The sequence below is a fragment of the Dreissena polymorpha genome, chromosome 6 (genome assembly GCF_020536995.1).
Source record: "Dreissena polymorpha isolate Duluth1 chromosome 6, UMN_Dpol_1.0, whole genome shotgun sequence".
Taxonomy (NCBI): domain Eukaryota; kingdom Metazoa; phylum Mollusca; class Bivalvia; order Myida; family Dreissenidae; genus Dreissena; species Dreissena polymorpha.
This window is the reverse complement of record NC_068360.1, coordinates 60260963-60278815: the sequence shown is the minus strand read 5'-3', so window position 1 is coordinate 60278815 and position 17853 is coordinate 60260963. Positions and strand designations below refer to the sequence as shown.

The 17853-nt window shown below is 34.6% G+C and overlaps 1 long non-coding RNA gene across 4 annotated transcripts; it reads left to right on the top strand.

The window, feature by feature from the left end:
- Window positions 1-6134: 6134 nt before the first annotated feature.
- On the top strand, window positions 6135-10929 carry LOC127835247 (uncharacterized). 4 transcript variants are annotated; one of them, XR_008028424.1, is made up of 5 exons: window positions 6135-6229; window positions 6786-6883; window positions 7353-7442; window positions 8922-9000; window positions 9991-10929. It is a non-coding gene; the product is annotated as an uncharacterized LOC127835247 (long non-coding RNA). The 4 variants fall into 4 exon arrangements; XR_008028425.1 differs by having other exon boundaries at window positions 6786-6888; XR_008028426.1 differs by having other exon boundaries at window positions 6143-6237.
- Window positions 10930-17853: the final 6924 nt, after the last annotated feature.

Sequence of the window (17853 nt, the reverse complement as noted above, 5' to 3'; positions counted from 1 at the left end):
CTGTAATGATAGAGTAAATGTCGACTGCGTATATATATTACTACTACTGCTACTACTACTACCGCTGCTACTTCTACTGCTACTACTACTGCTACTACTACTTCTACTACTACCACTACTACCAATAATAATAATGCAATTTGTCTTACTGCTTATTTTTATTATTTTTACATGGTAAAAAATACTTTCAATAACGTTAAATTGCGATGCTAGAGGTGTGTATTACATTAATGGAGTTTTTAAGATTGACGCATTTAATGTTACAAAATGTTTTATTTGGAACAACGTGTTTCCTGTTAAACGCTGTAATTAAAGTACATTTGATCTTTAATCTTATTATAAGTACCGAAATGCTATGACAACCGACTATCGGCTGTGCGAATTGGATCCGTCCCGTGGCTAGTGCCCACATTTTTGTGCAAATTAGGTATCCCTGACATGCTAAAACATAACCCAATGCTACTACTACTACCACTTCTACCACTACTACTACTACTACTACTACTACTACTACTACTACTACTACTACTACTACTACTACTACTACTACTACTACTACTGCTGCTACTACTACTACTACTACTTCTACTACTACTACTAATAATAATAATAATAATACTAGAACTACTACTACCACTTCCACTACTACTACTACTACTACTACCACTACTACTACCACTACCACTACTACTACCACTACTACTACTACTACTACTACTACTACTACTACTTCTACTACTTCTACTACTACTACTTCTACTACTACTACTACTAATAATAATACTAGAACTACTACTACCACTTCCACTACTACTACAACTACTACCACTACCACTACTACTACCACTACTATTACTACTACTACTACTACTACTACTACTACTACTATGACTACTACCAATAATAATGATGATGATGATAATAATAATACTAGTAACTACTACTACTTCTAATAATAATAATTATTATTATTATTATGTTTACATCGATATTAATTTCTTTCAATAAAGTTAAATTGCGGTTCCAGGGATTTTTATTATATTAATTGATTTTTTAAGATTGACGCATTATTATGCTCACAAAATGTTGTATTTGGAACAACATGTGTCCGGTTAAACGCTGTAAAATAAGGGACATTGGATTTCTTATCGCAAGGCCACATCCTGTGTATTAATACCAAAATGCTATGACAACCGACTATCTGCTGTGCGAATTGGATCCGTCCCGTGGCTAGTACCCACATTTTTGTGCAAATTAGGTATCCCTTACATGCTTTAACATCCCTATGCTGTCAACATGCATATTTATTGGCACAACATGTGGTCTGTAAATCGCTTTCAAGTTAGGGACTTTTGATTTCTTATCGCAAAGGCATATCATGAATATACAAGAAATATTTTTGATAATAGACTGTGTCCTGTTGGACAAGAGATTTCGCCCCTTTGGATCGGTTCCACGATTTTTTAACAATCCGGTTTAATATTGAAACATTAACTTTAATAATAACATTAATTACTTTCATAACGTTAATTTCTGTTGATGTTTCCAAGCATTAAGTCGTTGGTGCGCCTAGTGTAAATATTATGCTGATGATTAATACTGCTGCTTCTGTTACCATTACCACTAAAACAACAACTATTTCTACTTTAACAACAGCAACTACTACTTATTCTACTACTGCAATGTTTACTTATTCTCATGTAGTCATAATTATGATTATTATCTTTATTATAAATTTCTTCTGAGCTGCTGTTCACTGACGATACCGGTATATTACTTATACTACTTCTTTAACTATAATTCTACTTTCAGGTTTACTATTACTACTGCTACTACTATTATTGTTGCTGCTGCTACTACTTATATTGCTGTTGCTACTACTACTACTACTACTACTACTACTACTACTACTACTACTACTACTTCTACTATTACTTACCACTACTACTACTACTACTACTACTACTACTACTACTACTACTACTACTACTACTACTACTACTACTACTACTACTACTACTACTACTACTACTACTACTACTACTAGTACTACTACTACTACTACTACTACTACTACTACTACTACTACTACTACTACTATTACTACTACTACTATTACTACTACTACTACTACTACTATTACTATTACTATTACTATTATTATTACTACTACTACTATTACCGATACTACTACTGCTACTGCTACTAGTTGTACTACTACTACATTTTTATAATAATGCTAACACTTCTCCTTCTACTCCGTTTATTATAAATACCACAGTCTTTCTAAAATTTTATTTGCTATGCCATAGATTTTTATGACATTTATGTTTTTTAAGATTGACTCATTCGTATGCACACAAAATGTAAATTATTTAGAAAAACATGTGGCCTGTCAAACGCTGTAAAAAACGGACCCTTGATTACTTATCGCAAAGCCACATCCTGTATATTAGTACCATAGCATATTAATTATTTGATGTTTTTATAATAGACCGTGTTCTGCGGTATTTGGAATATCGCCCCTTGGATAGGTTCCACAATAAAAAAGGCCGGCTTTAATATTGAAACATTTACCTTATTAATATCAATAATAACTTTTATAATTATACAGAAATACTAAAAGTACTGCTTATAATAATAATCATAGTTAAACTTATGATGATTATAATAATAATAATAATAATAATAATAATAATAATAATAATAATAATAATAATAATAATAATAATAATAATAATAATAATAATAATAATAATAATAATAACAATAATAATAATGACTATTGCAATTTATGTTTTCAAATATAATGTTGTTGGTGCCACTAGTGTACGTATAGTATACTAATATTAATTATTTTTATAATTATTAGTATAATTACTACTGAGTGGCTGTTTACTGATGATATTACTTCTTCTTCTACTGTAACTACTATACTACTACTGCAACTCCAATTTCTATTAGTACTCAGTAATTGATTGAGTAATTAGTAATTGATTGAGTTTCTAAGATTGACGCATTTTTTGTGGGAACAAACGTATATTATTTAGAACATCAGGTGAGCTGTAAAACGCTATCAAAGGCCTATAAAATGCGGTGTACGGAAGAAACCCCCTCCGGAAGAAACCCCCTTCGGTAAAAACGGCAGGGCGGAAGAAACCCCCTTTCATAGTTTGCATACGCGGAAGAAACCCCCTCGCTAGTTTTGCATAGGCGGAACAAACCCCCTTCGAGTTTTCAGACAGGCGGAATAAACCCCCTTCCATAACGGAACAAACCCCCTTCCAGACAATTTAGTTACATTTAAACGCACGGTAATTGTTTACAGAAATTCACTTTTATTTTCAGAAAGATCTCGGGAAGCACGTTTTTTTGCATGATTCAATTTTTTTTAAAGACGAATGCTTCGGTTATTATAGGAAAATATGTACGAAATATCTTCGTCACTATCGGCTCTGGGCGCTAATTTTGTGTGTTTGTTATTTTTATCAATCAAGTACAAGTTAACGCATATAAAATGGTATAATCTCACTGAAACGCGTGCAAGACAAATTCACACGAGCATCTCATCATTAACAACTTGTGAAAAAACGGCCGGTACACCTCTTTACTCAGCACATAACAGTTTGGAAATAGATATTCGCACCTGCATTTAATTATATAAAAGGTCCTTTAATGTACCGGCTATTGTTGATAATGATGAGAAGTTGTGTCATGATCGGCGCCTTTGCGGCTCGTGTGAAGTTATGTACAGTTTTTTTAAATTACATTTGCTCGATTAATTGGTATGTATATATACACATCGTTGGTATTTCGAATATATCAATAATGGAGATCATCACGAACAACAAGGGTGGGCAGAAGTTGTGTTACTAGGGGTACTGCTACACGAAGAAAGCAAAGTCAGCGGTTAGCCAGCGTTGGGAGTGTGACCAACGGGGTTCACAGAAATGCCGTGCTATTGCTACCACTGATCTAGAGGTAAGTAATATTATACCATGTACTTATACTCAAAAATAAATGAGTCTTTTTCTACAAAACCCATGTATTGCGATTATTTTTATATAATATTAATTCTGCATAAAATTCCAATTCGTCACATCTGAGTATAGCTATATTAGTCATATTAACATTTTTTTAAAGGCTCGGACAAATGAATAAGTACTTGATATTATAAGTAAAACGATTGACCTGTTTCATCAATATGTATGCTTTATGTAGTGAAGTCAGTGACAGAGCACACCCATGCCGCCGACATGTTCAAGGGAAAGACTTAACACTTAGGAAGGGGGTTTATTCCGCCTGTCTGAAAACACGAAGGGGGTTTATTCCGCCTGTCTGAAAACTCGAAGGGGGTTTGTTCCGCGTGTGCACAACTAGCGAGGGGCTTTCTTCCGCGTATGCAAACTATGAAAGGGGGTTTCTTCCGCCCTGCCGTTTTTAGCGAAGGGGGTTTCTTCCGAAGGGGGTTTATTCCGGTAATCATAAAATGCAGAGATTCGAAATTTCGCGCTTTATCGTTAAATCCGGCGGCGCGGTCACGTGGGCAATTAAACGATAAGATGGCGACGCGTCGTCAGTAGCAACGGCTACGATTATCGAGCAAAGTTATGCGAAAATGTTAGGGCGGTCAATAATGATCCGATTTTTATAAAATAACGTTTCATGGAAACATTAGTAATTATGCTAGAATATGAATTTATAATGCCGCGATGGTTAAAGACATAGCACCATACGAATTTCCAAATCGCGGCAATAATGCGGGTGAATAGTTTATTTGAAAGGCTTTTGCTGATAAATATTCCTGTATACATTTTTATTTCTAACATATACAACCTTAAAATAATATTATTTAATAGCGCATATATATATATATATATATATATATATATATATATATATATATATATATATATATATATATATATATATATAAACAATATTACACAGTATAATAAATGCTACGATCGTTCGATCCAAAAACGGTTTCAGTCCGACTTATTTCGATATTGATTCTGTAGATTTTTCAATTGTTTAATGCTATAATTTTTATTTTCATTTAGAACAAATTCATGAGTTATAGGTAATTGAAGTTTTGTTTCTAATACACAGTTGTTGTTTTTTTCTTTTCATAATTAATAAAAGCTCTTCTTGGACTAGGATTTCGCGAAAGAAAAAAAAACAAATCACGCGCGTGTTAATTGTATGATCCAATAGCGAACTGCAAAAGATGTTTTGTTTGTTTTTTCTTTAATCTTGGGAATTTATTAAAAGAAGGGATCCTAACTTCAATTATCAGTTTACGTGGTTGATTGATTAATTAATGACCAGAGTTAATTACAATTAACAGAACAGAACAGAACAGAACAACTCTTTATTTTCACCCAAGTATACAAGGTATACAATAAGGGCAACATGGCAAAAACAGGTTTTAACAGTATTATCCGGTTCAAGTTGATCAGCTATAGCATGCATAATGTAAACATATAATACAATACTATAATACACAATACAAAGGGAAACTATTAAGTGGAGTGTTCAAACACAATCAATTTTAACTAGTTTGTTGGGAGGGGGGGGGAGTGGATATGTCTTTACATGTATATATACAATAGTTATATATCGAGATGACGAATCCGGCAGACAATGATGAAAACAGAAAATGGGAAGTCTTTTTTAGGTATTGGGCTTTATAAGTAGATTTAATTCAATGTCAATCACTAGTAGTCGTAGTCAGGTGTAACCTGAGTTTATTTTTCGAGAGAGAGAGAGAAAAGTCCACAGTTGCGATATTTGAATAATATGTACACTATACATAATAAACAATTTACATACACAGAGCAATGCAATACAACACAGATTTTATACTGTATATTGTCGGGAGGCATATTAGCAAAATAACATTTGCTGTGAATAGCAATTAACACCGACATTTATGGATAGCTTTCATTTTATTTACATTAGCTATTTTTATTATGTACATTTTTTCCGATGTTGGCAAACATACAGTTTGATTCTAAGAAAAAAAAAGGATAACTTAAATACAGCCGCAAAAACATAAACATAGAAAGGCAGTATAGTAGCGTATAGCCCGTTCCGGGAATAATTGATTTGTTTGTTCGCGCTTTAGAGTAACGAGTGCAAAAAAAGAACACCTGAAAACGAACTCGTGACAGCAATTATCGGATAAAATTAAGTTAAAGGATGGAACGTACCGTTAAAGCGCCAGGTAAGCAGGTAATTTATTTATTAACTAAGCTTAGTAAGTAAATTGGTGTACGGTATCATTTAATAGTCTACTATTTAACTGTCTTTGTTAAGCAGATAAAGAAATTATCTCCCTTGAAGTTGACATAAAGATAAAACAATGAAATAAATAAACGATAAAGAATCCGTTACTGGAGAAGCAATACGGAACAACAATAAACATATAATACATAGTTAATGGTTGTCATTTGTCAACTTGGGAAGATCAGGAGGCATTGGGTTGGACATATAATGCGACAAGAATACATGTATGATAGTAATGGGATGAAATGGTAGTGGAGTGGTGTGACATTACTGTTGTTTAAAACTTTGAAGGATTATGTTTAAGAATTTGCACACTTCTTTAAGTTGTGTTGTTGAAGTTGTTGATAGAACTGTTTTAAGAGTAAGGTTTGAAGTTGGTGTGTTGAATACACTTAAATACTGTTCTCTTTGTGTTTGAAGGTAGGGACAAAATAAAATGTAGTGTTCTTCACTTCCAACCTGGTCATTTGTACATTTTGTGCATTTTCTTTCAGCATATGGGGTGCCATCGTATCTACCTGTTTCGACTGGGAGGTTATGGTTAGCTGTTCTGATTTTGAACAGGCTACTTCGCTCACGCTGAGGCAAAAGTGTAAGGTATTTTTCCAGTTCAAGGTTCTCTTTGAATATTCTATATGTTCTGGTTTTGTTTGAGGTAGTGAGACTGTTTTGCCATGTAGCTTTATATTGCTCTATTAATTTGTTTTTAATGATTTTATTTGTTTTTATAGTAGTATTCAATTGGTGTTGGTTGTGCCATAAGTCTATAAAACCTGTTGCATTGAGAATTTCTTTTATTTTATTTATCCATTTGAAGTTATTGTCAGGGAGAATCATCATATAGTTATATATCTGCGCTGCAAACTTATTTTGTTTCCCGTTAAGTATTCTAGTCCAGAAAGATATCATTTTTGCTTGAATTGTAATTGATATTGGGTACCTTCCAAGCTCTCCGTGTAAGAAAGATATAGGTGTTGAAGTTTTAGCATATGTGATTTTTCTTAAAAATTTATTGTGGATTCTTTCAAGTATATCAATGTTTTCGTATCCAAATATTTCAGATCCGTAGGTCAGAATAGGGAGCACAGTGTGGTCAAAGAGCTTTATAATGAGGTCGATTGGGAGGCTGGCATTGTTTGCCCTTGTGAAAAGTAAGTGCATGGCTTTGGTTGCTTGTTCTGCTATATGTTTGCGTGCTTTAAGAAATGATCCATTGCTTGAGAAAGTGAGACCAAGATAATGATAGTTGTCTGTTATCTCAATAGGTGTATTACCAATGTAAAAATTGAAGTTTTGTAATTGTCTTGCTCCGAATATTATTATTTTAGTTTTGTTATAATTAATATTAAGGTGCCAGTTGTTGCAATATTCATGGAAAGTGTTAAGGCTATTCTGGAAGTCATTTTGGCAATCGGAAAGTAATATAGTGTCATCAGCATAGAGTAAAATAAGGAGTTTAAGCCACAATGTTAGGTCTAAGGGGTCGTTTAACTCTACACCGACAGAACCATTCAGATTTAAAAATGATTGCATATCATTCAGGAACAAAGAAAACAGAAGTGGGGAAAGGTTTTCTCCTTGTCTGACTCCAATTTCTGAAATAAATGTAGGAGAGACAGTGCCATTGTGTGAGATACAGGATTTAATATTACTATACATGCTAAAAATGATGTTAAAAAATTTACCGTTTATTGAGGTTTTTAGAAGCTTGTGCCAGAGGCCTACTCTCCATACCTTATCGAACGCCTGCGAGAAATCAATAAATGCACAATAGAGTTTTTGTTTCCGTTTTTTTAGTATTTCTATTAAAGAGTGTAGTGTAAAAATATGGTCGCTGCAAGAATAACCTTTTCTGAATCCTGCTTGGTTTTCATCTAGAAGATTGTTGTTTTCCAAGAATTGAGTTAATCTTTGATTTAGTACAGAGGTGAACAGTTTTCCAAGACAGCTTAATATTGTTATTGGTCGATAGTTATTGGGATCTTTAGAGTCACCTTTGTTTTTGAAAATTGGGATGATAGTACCTTCAAGCCATGTTTGGGGAATAATTCCAGTATCAATAATACAGTTAAACAGTTTGCAATAAAGGGGTAGTAGGATTTCTTTGGTTGATTTAATATATTCATTAAGAATGTTATCTGAAGGGCTTGAGGCTTTAGAGTTTTTTAGGTTATTTATGCATTTAATTATTTCATGTTCAGTGAGTGGCTCGTTTAGGTACATATTTGAGTCATTCGTGGTGTGTATATCATTTTCGAAACGGTCATCATCAATTGTATTTGTATTTATGATCTTGAAATGCTCGTAGAATTCATCAATGGAGGGTGCCTTATTTAGTTTGGTTTTAGGTTTCAATGAGTTCAAAAATTTCCAGTAATTTTTTGGGTTTGTTTTATTTAATGCTCTAAGTTTGGAAGAAGTGTTTTCATTATGTTTATTAATGAATATATTCATTGTTCTTTTGTATTGCTTACTTGCGTTTTTTAATCTTAATTTGTTCTCATTATTTTTATTTTTTGTATATTCGTCTTTAGCATTATGGTAGTTTTGTCTTGCTTGAAAACATTTTGGTCCGAACCAGGGTTTGTTGTTTGGCCTATTTACTATATGCTTGTTTCTAAATTTTTCAGGGAACGTTTGAAGTGCTGTGTTGTGAAAAATGGACTGTAGTTCGCTGGTTATAAATTCAACTGTTTCCTTGGATTGAGGGTAGGTGTTAAGTTGTGATATTAGATTGTTTATGTCTGCCATATTTATGTTTTGCTTAAAATTGTTTTCCATACCTTGTTTCCAGGCAGGATGATGAAAGGCTAATTTAGTGTCTTGTTTTGGCATTTGGTTGTTCAATATTCTAAAGGTCCATGTAAGAGCGCTGTGTCCATCAGAGAATAAGGGATCTGTTTCAATAATCTCAAATGAGGTAATGTTTGTGAAGCAATCGGCTGTTGCAATGACATAATCAATGACAGACTTATCTCGAAAAGTGAGGGCACCTGAATTTTTATCTGTGTATAGTCTACCATTGAGGAAAAAAATGTTACAGTTTTTACAGATATCGAGCATTCGGAACCCATGCATATTTGTTTTTTTGTCTAGGGAAACCCTTGTGAGTGGAATTGAAAGATTTTCCAGGATAACACATTTATCAAGTTGTTGTTGAATTTCTTCGTCAATATCAAACAGGTTGTTAAGGTGTGGGTCAGAGCGTATAAAATCCTTCATTGAACCTGTTCGAGCATTTGTATCGCCAGCTATGCAAACATATTTAAAGTTACTGCATTTGTCATTGATTTCATTTTCCAAAACGTTAAACAAGTCTTCATTAAAAAACCTTGAATTTTCTGGTGGCAAATACAGTGCACCTAGTAAGATATCTTCATCTAAATTGAATAAGCTTTTGGATATAGAAACCCAGAGTATGTATTCCGAGTTATTTGGGACAGCGTGAACATATTGGCTAATATTGTCTTTTATATATATACCAATGCCTCCTGATTTTCTTCTATAATTTTGCATCCTGTGTTTGGATATTAAATGGAAGCCATTAAGATCAACAATGTCATATTCATCAAGATGTGTTTCTGAAATGCAAAACAAGTCATACATATTTACAAAGTCAACAAATTCAGGGTAATTTAAACGTTTTTTTAGGCCACTTACATTCAGACAACATAATTTTAAGTTTGTTTCTGATTTCAGGTTACGCAGAGCGCCTCTCCCCCCTTGGGCCTATTTGTGAGAGTTTGAGGGATTTGCACAGCTCGTGTTCAGGGAATCCAAATGAACATTGTTTTCATTAGTGTTTGTGTGAGCAGTTTGGAGAGTTCTGGAATTAACACCTGCTGCAGATCGATCAGTGTTTGTTTGGGTGTTCTTTGACTTTGATGTCCATGGGCGCTGGAAAGCGGATTCCCCCGAGGCAGACGATCTTTGGTTTATCGGGGCGTGTGTGCGTCTTCTTGCTGGAGCAGGAGATTCAGATTGAGGACGCCTGGAAATGTGTGTATGTCCATTTGACGAGGAGGTTATTTTGTTGGTGTGGATTTCCTGGACTGTTGGATTTGGGGCTCCTTCATAGTGCTCTATGGACTGTGTATTGTGGATTTGACTGTGCTGCGTGACTTGTGGAGTGGGCACCTCATCGCCAGAAGCGGGCTTATGGTTCCCTTCAAATTGTTGGGATTTTGAACTAAGTGATTTTGGACTATAGTTGCTGTTTGGAGAATAGTTGTGCTGCGTGGCATGTGGAATGGACGTCTCATTGCCATAAACAGATTTGTGGTTCACTTCGTATTGGTGGGGTTTCAAACTAAGTGATTGGTGACTATAGTTGCCGTTTGGAGAATGGTGGACATTGGTCGTGATTCTGTCGCCATTTAGGACTTGGCTCCAATCAGGGAACATGTCTGCCACGACACGACCATCTGACACTATCTTTGCTGGGAAGACAATGCTTATTTTGCTCTTTGGATGCATACCACGGAGTCTTTTGAGCTCTGGCCACAGAGTTTTGCGAGCATTTACAATCTCTTTTGGGAAGTCTCTATTTATGTGAAAATTTGTATTTCTTAATTTATTTGCATTTGCCAATATAAGCTCTGTGTCTCTAAAGTCAAGGAAATAAACGATGATAGCTCTTGTAGAATTTGAGCGGAATCTACCTAGCCTGTGTGCTCTAGGGATTGCAGGGCATGGGTCAATTTGGAGTTTGTCTTTCAGGAACCTGGCAATTAAAGAATGGCAGTCTTCACCTTTCATTTCATCTATGCCACCTATAATTAGGTTATTTCTCCGGCTTCTTGCTTCTAAATCAATTGACTTATATTCGAGAAATTTCAGTCTCACATCATGTTGGTATACTGAATTTTCTATAGATTTCACTTGGTTGTGTAAACTCAGACAGACATCAACTTTCTGTTCAATACTGCTCATCCGTGCAAACATTACACTCAGTTTATCATCAGTATTTAGGCTTCCATATTCATGTTGTGATATTGAATGCTCCTCACCTTGAGTACTTTGACTGCCCGTGTTTACTCGTGCCCGTTTTCTTGAGTCGGCCATTCCTTTGTTTGCTAGAACGTTAAACTGGTTTTCTTTCACAAACACGTCATACTCACTGTTGTTGTACAAGTTTTTATTGCTTGAATGATCAATTGTTGCACATCTTATTTAATGCTATTAAAATATTATAAAACGTTTGTCTTGGTTGTATATGTTTTTAATTTAAATTTTTTCACAGCAGAGAAAAAAAATGTCGACCATCTTGACCGGAAGTACATGTAAGCTAAGAGAAGATATTTTAACAATAGGTGTTGTTTTAGAACTTGTGAAATCGGCTAATAAACAGAAATTGAAGTCATCCAAAGTAGTGTGAATGGGTGTGTGCAATTAAGTCAAACTTGATTGGATGTCACCCTAACTTTTCAAGAACACGGATTTGTAGAGCTGTGCATGCTAAAAAACAGTTTGACAAAAAGAAGTCTAAAAAGAATACCTTTGGTTTATATGTGGTTTATTATTAATATAATAATTGTTTAATTATATCGACTTTGGACCTGTTTTTGTTGTATTTTAATGTGATCAAAACCAATAAACATCAAAAAGGTACTCTCTTTTGTTGTGTTTTGCTGTTATAGTTTAGTCGGACAGTGGGACTTACAGAAACTGATTCGGACTGACAAAAATTTCAAGTCTGTCAGTCCAAATGACTGACAGATTTTTCAAGTTTTGGCGAACCCTGAACAGGCGATCAAACATCACTTTCATCACTTAAGATTTCTTACATGATATTTATAAACCGCATATAAGTCGCTTAAATGCGAATTATTTCTAGACATACATCTCGCTTATAACAGCCTTAGACTTATATCTCGCTTATACAAGATATTTGAATGCTTATATGCGACTTATAAGCGGTTTATAAACCGCATATAACTCCCTTATACTTCGCATATCAGCCGCATATAAGTGGGAGTAAGTCATTTTGGTAAGGGAATGCAGATTCTGAAACCTAAACGCGGACCCTAAGTTCAAGGTCAAGGTCAATGAGGTCGAAATTTGTTTGGGTATGAAAAGGCCTTGTCCATAAACACATGCATACCAAAAATGAAGGTTACATCTGAAGCCACATAGAGTTATGAGCATATTTTTTAAAGTGTGACAGACAGACAGATGCACAGTGTGATAACTATATGCCAACCATCGGGGGCATAAAAAATACCAAACACTATTGCATGACTAATTGAAACTATGGCAACAACAAGAGGGCCATGATGGCCCTGTATCGCTCCACTGCTGAAAAAAGGCTGAAACAAATATTCTCTGCATGTGCAAATACTTAAATATAGGCCCTATTTAAGCACATGTACACTTTTGTGACCCCCTGGGCTTGGTCAAATTTAACCCCAGGGGCATAATTTGAGCAAACTTTGTAGAGGACTACTATATCTCACTACATGTACATACAAAATATGGTAGCCCTAGGTCCTAGAGTTAAGGACAAGAATATTTTAAAAGTTTTCACAAAATAAGAAAGATATAAGCGTATATAATGTTCAATTTTGTGACCCGCAGGTCAGGGTCAAATTTAACCCAAAGGGCATAATTTGAACAAACTTGGTAGAGGACTTTAAGATGTTACTGCAAACCAAATTTGGTAGCCATAGTCTGAATGGTTTTCGACATGAAGATTTTTAAAGATTTCACAAAATAGGCGCTTTATAAGCGTTTATTCAATTTTGTGACCCCCAGGGCAGGGTCAAATTTGACCCCAGGGGCATAATTTGAACAAACTTGGTAGAGGACTATAAGATGTTACTACATACCAAATTTGGTAGCCCTAGACCCAATAGTTATGGACAAGAATGTTTTTAAAGTTTTCACAAAATAAGCCCTTTATAAGCATATATTCAATTTTGTGACACCCGGGGCAGTTTCAAATTTGACCACAGGGCATAATTTGAACAAACTAAGAAGAGAACTATTACATGTCACTACATACCAAATTTGGTAGCCCTATGCCATACGGTTATGGACAAGAAGATTTTAAAGTTTTCACAAAATAGGGTCTTATATAAGCATATGTTCAATATTGTGACCCTCGGGGCAGGGTCAAACTTGATCCCAGGGGCATAATTTGAACAAACTTGGTAGAGGACTATATGATGTCACTACATACCAAATTTGGTAGCCCTAGGCCCAATGGTTATGGACAACAAGATTTGTAAAGTTTTCACAAAATATACCCTATATAAGCATATGTTCAATTTTGTGACCCCCGGGGCAGGGTCAAATTTGACTCCAGGGGCATAATTTGAAGAAATTTGGTAGAGGACTATTAGATGTCTCTACAAACCAAATTTGATAGCCCTAGGCCCAATGGTTATGGAAGAGTAGATTTTGAAAGTTTTCACAAAATAGGCCTTATATAAGCAAATTTTCATTTTTGTGACCCCCGGGGCAGGGTCAAATTTGACCCCAGGGGCATAATTTGAACAAATTTGAAAGAGGTTCACCCCAGGAACATTCCTGAGAAGTTTCATCAGAAATGGACCAGTAGTTTAGGAGAAGAAGATATTTTAAGGAAAAGTTAACGAACGCACGCACGGATGCACGCACGACGGACACAGGACCATGACATAAGCCCCGCTGGCCTCTGGCCAGTGGAACTAAAAATGACTTTTTTAATTGAAAATATTTCATAAATAGTAAATGTGATGTTATTTTATCATTATTCAATAAATGACATAAAATATACAAGACACAATGAGAAATGGACAAAAAAGGAACATGTAACTGAGTCCTAACTAATGGCTGGAAGGTCATTATGGATATAACATGATTTTTAGTGTCTTAATTACCATGACATTGAACATTCACATAATTTTGAAGTCAGCTGTAACAATACGAACAAAATTAAATAAAGATAAGGACTTAACAAACAAAACTCAATTTACAAAATGAATTTCTCAAAATACCTTCCCAAGAAAATATACTTCATCTAAACATTAATAATGTTATTATTTAATAAACAGTGATTTTAGATTTTTAAGTCTGTACCTTTAAACCATAGTCCCTCTAAGTTTCTTAACTGTTTGAGAAAATAAATAAAATACCGTGGAACACATCACCCGAAGTTTGTTTTGGCAAAAATATTGGGAGATATTCAGCCCCATTCCCCACCTTTTAATGTATATATCTTTTCCCAAAGCAAGGCAAACATTTCCCACTGTGGTGTTTAAATAGGTTTTTGTTGTCATTAATGTACACTCTTACTCGTTATTATATGATATTTTACTCTTAGACATAGCTAAATCTTTCAGTTAATACAATTTATTAAAGGCAATAGTTAATTGTTCTTATCTTGCAGTGTTTTAAACTAAACATAACTCATGCTTTTTATATTGCTTATTTTCAAAACAAAAAAAACTCTTTTTATGGGTACACACTAATTTTTATAAACAGGCTATATAATTTTGTCAATTAAATCCAATAAATTATTGCAAACAAAACTGAATATACCTGTGTCAGGGCTAAGCCTTGGTTCAAACATGAGGGAGAAGTGACTTCTCCCTGAGCTGAAATTAGGGAGAAGTGAGGCCACTAGAAGGAGAAGTGATTTCTGTTCGGCGTTTAATAAAATCTTCGCTTGTTTTATACCCCTGATAACACCAAGCCTTAGTATCATCATCAATGACAAACAAAAAACAATATTTTCAAATTCAATGAATCCTTACATATTAAGTCACATAAATCAATTCATACAAATAAAACTTGTGATTTCAATGTGCATCATAAAAATAAACAGTAATAGCGCAATGACAATTCAAACCCTATTTACATCATAATGTACATGATAATTAGTCAGTGATTTTTTTCACCCAATTGGGAGCAGGTCCGGTACCCATGCCATTGGGAATTCTTCGCGTCATGAAATCACCAAATTGTGGTAAAAACGAGTCTTAAAAAAACACAATCTTAATGCATGGGACATATAGTATATCTATTACTGTTTATCCGAATTTTATACATATCCGAAATATGTACACTTGAGAATGCCTTACCTGTTTCATTTAATAATCCAAATTTTCACTGTTGTTATCTGGTTTAACAAACTTTATTACATGTACATGTTTGTTAAATCCAGTTAATGCTTTCTCCATTATTGAATCACCATTACTTGTAATTTGAATCGCCAGCTTTGAATTGAACGCGGGTTTAATGTTACTATACGTCTGCCATTTGCAATGTCGAAGGTCATGACGTAGCAATATTATTCTACTGGGATAATTTATATCTAATAGAGGAAATGTGTTTTCTCAATGTCTATCGTGTAGTATTAGGACTTGTTAGTATAAAAATGAACTGTGATTCCAGTTTATATAAGATGGGCGTTACTCGTAATTATCGGTGGATTAACAAATTGACAAAACTCACTTTTACAGTAGTGGATCTACGTAATTAATTGACCTTTGATCAATTCAGTTTTTCTTTAATAATTTTTCCGACTTTCTTTAACCGTGCCATCTGCCAAAAACCTGTAATTATCGAATGGTCAATCAATTATCACGTAATCATTAGACAACTTACAGCACGCGCAAAGAGGTTGCCGGTGTAAAATAAAGTCGTTTACGTATGGATACGGTATATAAAATTATGGAAATTAGCACTTCAGTTTGCACGGGTGAGTTGTAAGTATTGGTTTATATGGTTATGAATTAATGTCTGACAAAATAAATTGCACATCGACTGGATAATTAGTGTTTAAGAGTTTTGAGACACGAAACAAGAAAACAGTAGAACATACTAGAATAAATCGTATTCATATTTACTGTTGGGAATGTGTTGCGCGTGTAAACTTTTTTGAGCGTAAATACATGTCTATAACGACGTCATTTCATCGCTCAGGTAAACTACTGCATATGTATATACAATGCGCGCGTTCTCATTGGTAACAATCAATGTTAATATACCGCTTAACTCCGCCTGCAAGGCGTGTACTAATTGTGCTTGCAGAACAGAGAACTATCAAAACTGTCGGCGAAATGACACTCGCTTTGATCTTTTGATCTAAACCGTATTGTTTGGAGTGTATGCCCATGTATGCTAGTTGCCTGGATAAGCTTTCACAGCAGTCGATCTTTTGCTGTGATAATAAACTGATAACATAACAAGCGTCATCGGTGACTTTATGACATGTGAAAATAGAGAATTTTAGATGAAAAAGTTGAGAGAAAAAAACGTTGATGCTGTAAACAAAGAAGGCGAAGTCAACTTCTCCTTCATGTAATTTAAGGGCGACATTATTATGTCCAGGGCGAAGATGTCGCCCACGTCGCACTCACGGCCGAGCCCTGAGTGTATCGGGTTGCTATTTATTCCCCCAAAGTAGACATTTAGTTTTAACACATTTCAATTGGTAGTATGTGAGCAAGTCCCCTTTTTATTTGAAAATTACTCACCACTGTGTTGTGTTTTTGACAGGTATTGTACAACAATCCAATAATATATGGTACTGATCTTCATCTGATAAGAAGATTTTTTAAGCGCTGAAATATAAATACATATATAATGTTTTAGTTGTAATTCATTATGATCAGGCCCATAGCCAGGGTTTTGAAAAGGGGTGTGTGAATTTTCCCATTAACGATAGTTAATTGAGCAACAAAGTGGCGAAGGGGATAGGTGCGGGAGAGGCTGCCACATCTTGCAATCAAGGGGGGGGGGGTGGTTTGGAGGTCCACCCCCTAAACAATTTTTTAAATGATACTTAAAATCCTGCATTCTGGTGACTTTTTATCTGTCTTTAGAGACTGAAGTTATAGAGCATTTTTCTATGAACTTTCACTTTCATTGACCATACTCAGTGACTGATAATAAAATTTTGGGTGTGAATGCACCCCCCCTCCCGGCTATGGGTATTATGATCAGCACACAATCAAACAATACAACATAGTTAAAATAATAAATATTAATTATAATTATAATGCGAAAAAGTTTCCACCGCATATTTTCAAGTTATTGATCGCCTGATAGTAAAGTCACGCCAGCAACCAGTATTCGATTCCCATTCTGGGACGGTTTCCAGACGTTTTCCCCCAAGACGTTTCCTCCCCCCATTTTAGTTTTAGTGCAGCCGTCCCCCCCCATAAATTTATACTTGTTTGTTTGAAGTATAATCTTGATTTATTGTCAAATGATTATTTTGTTTATGAAGTCTTTAACTAACATTAGCTATGAAGCAGCCTGTTTTTTTTTTGGTTTTAGAAATCATTTTTCATTTGTTAAACTGTGTAAGGAATGTATGTAAATCATTAGTAAGTGCATGTTAGTGTACTAGCGGCATGAATGAAATATTCTCAAAATCTTACTGAGTATCTTATACATGTTGCTCATTTGGGAGCACACATGCAAACAAGATTATAATAATGTGAAATCCAGACCCATTTTGAATACACAATTAACACAATTAACACCTTATTTCAGTTTGAGTAAACCTGTGCAGGGTTGTGGAACTTGTTTGTTGTTTTTAATCCAATTAAATATGGTAAATTGGTGAAT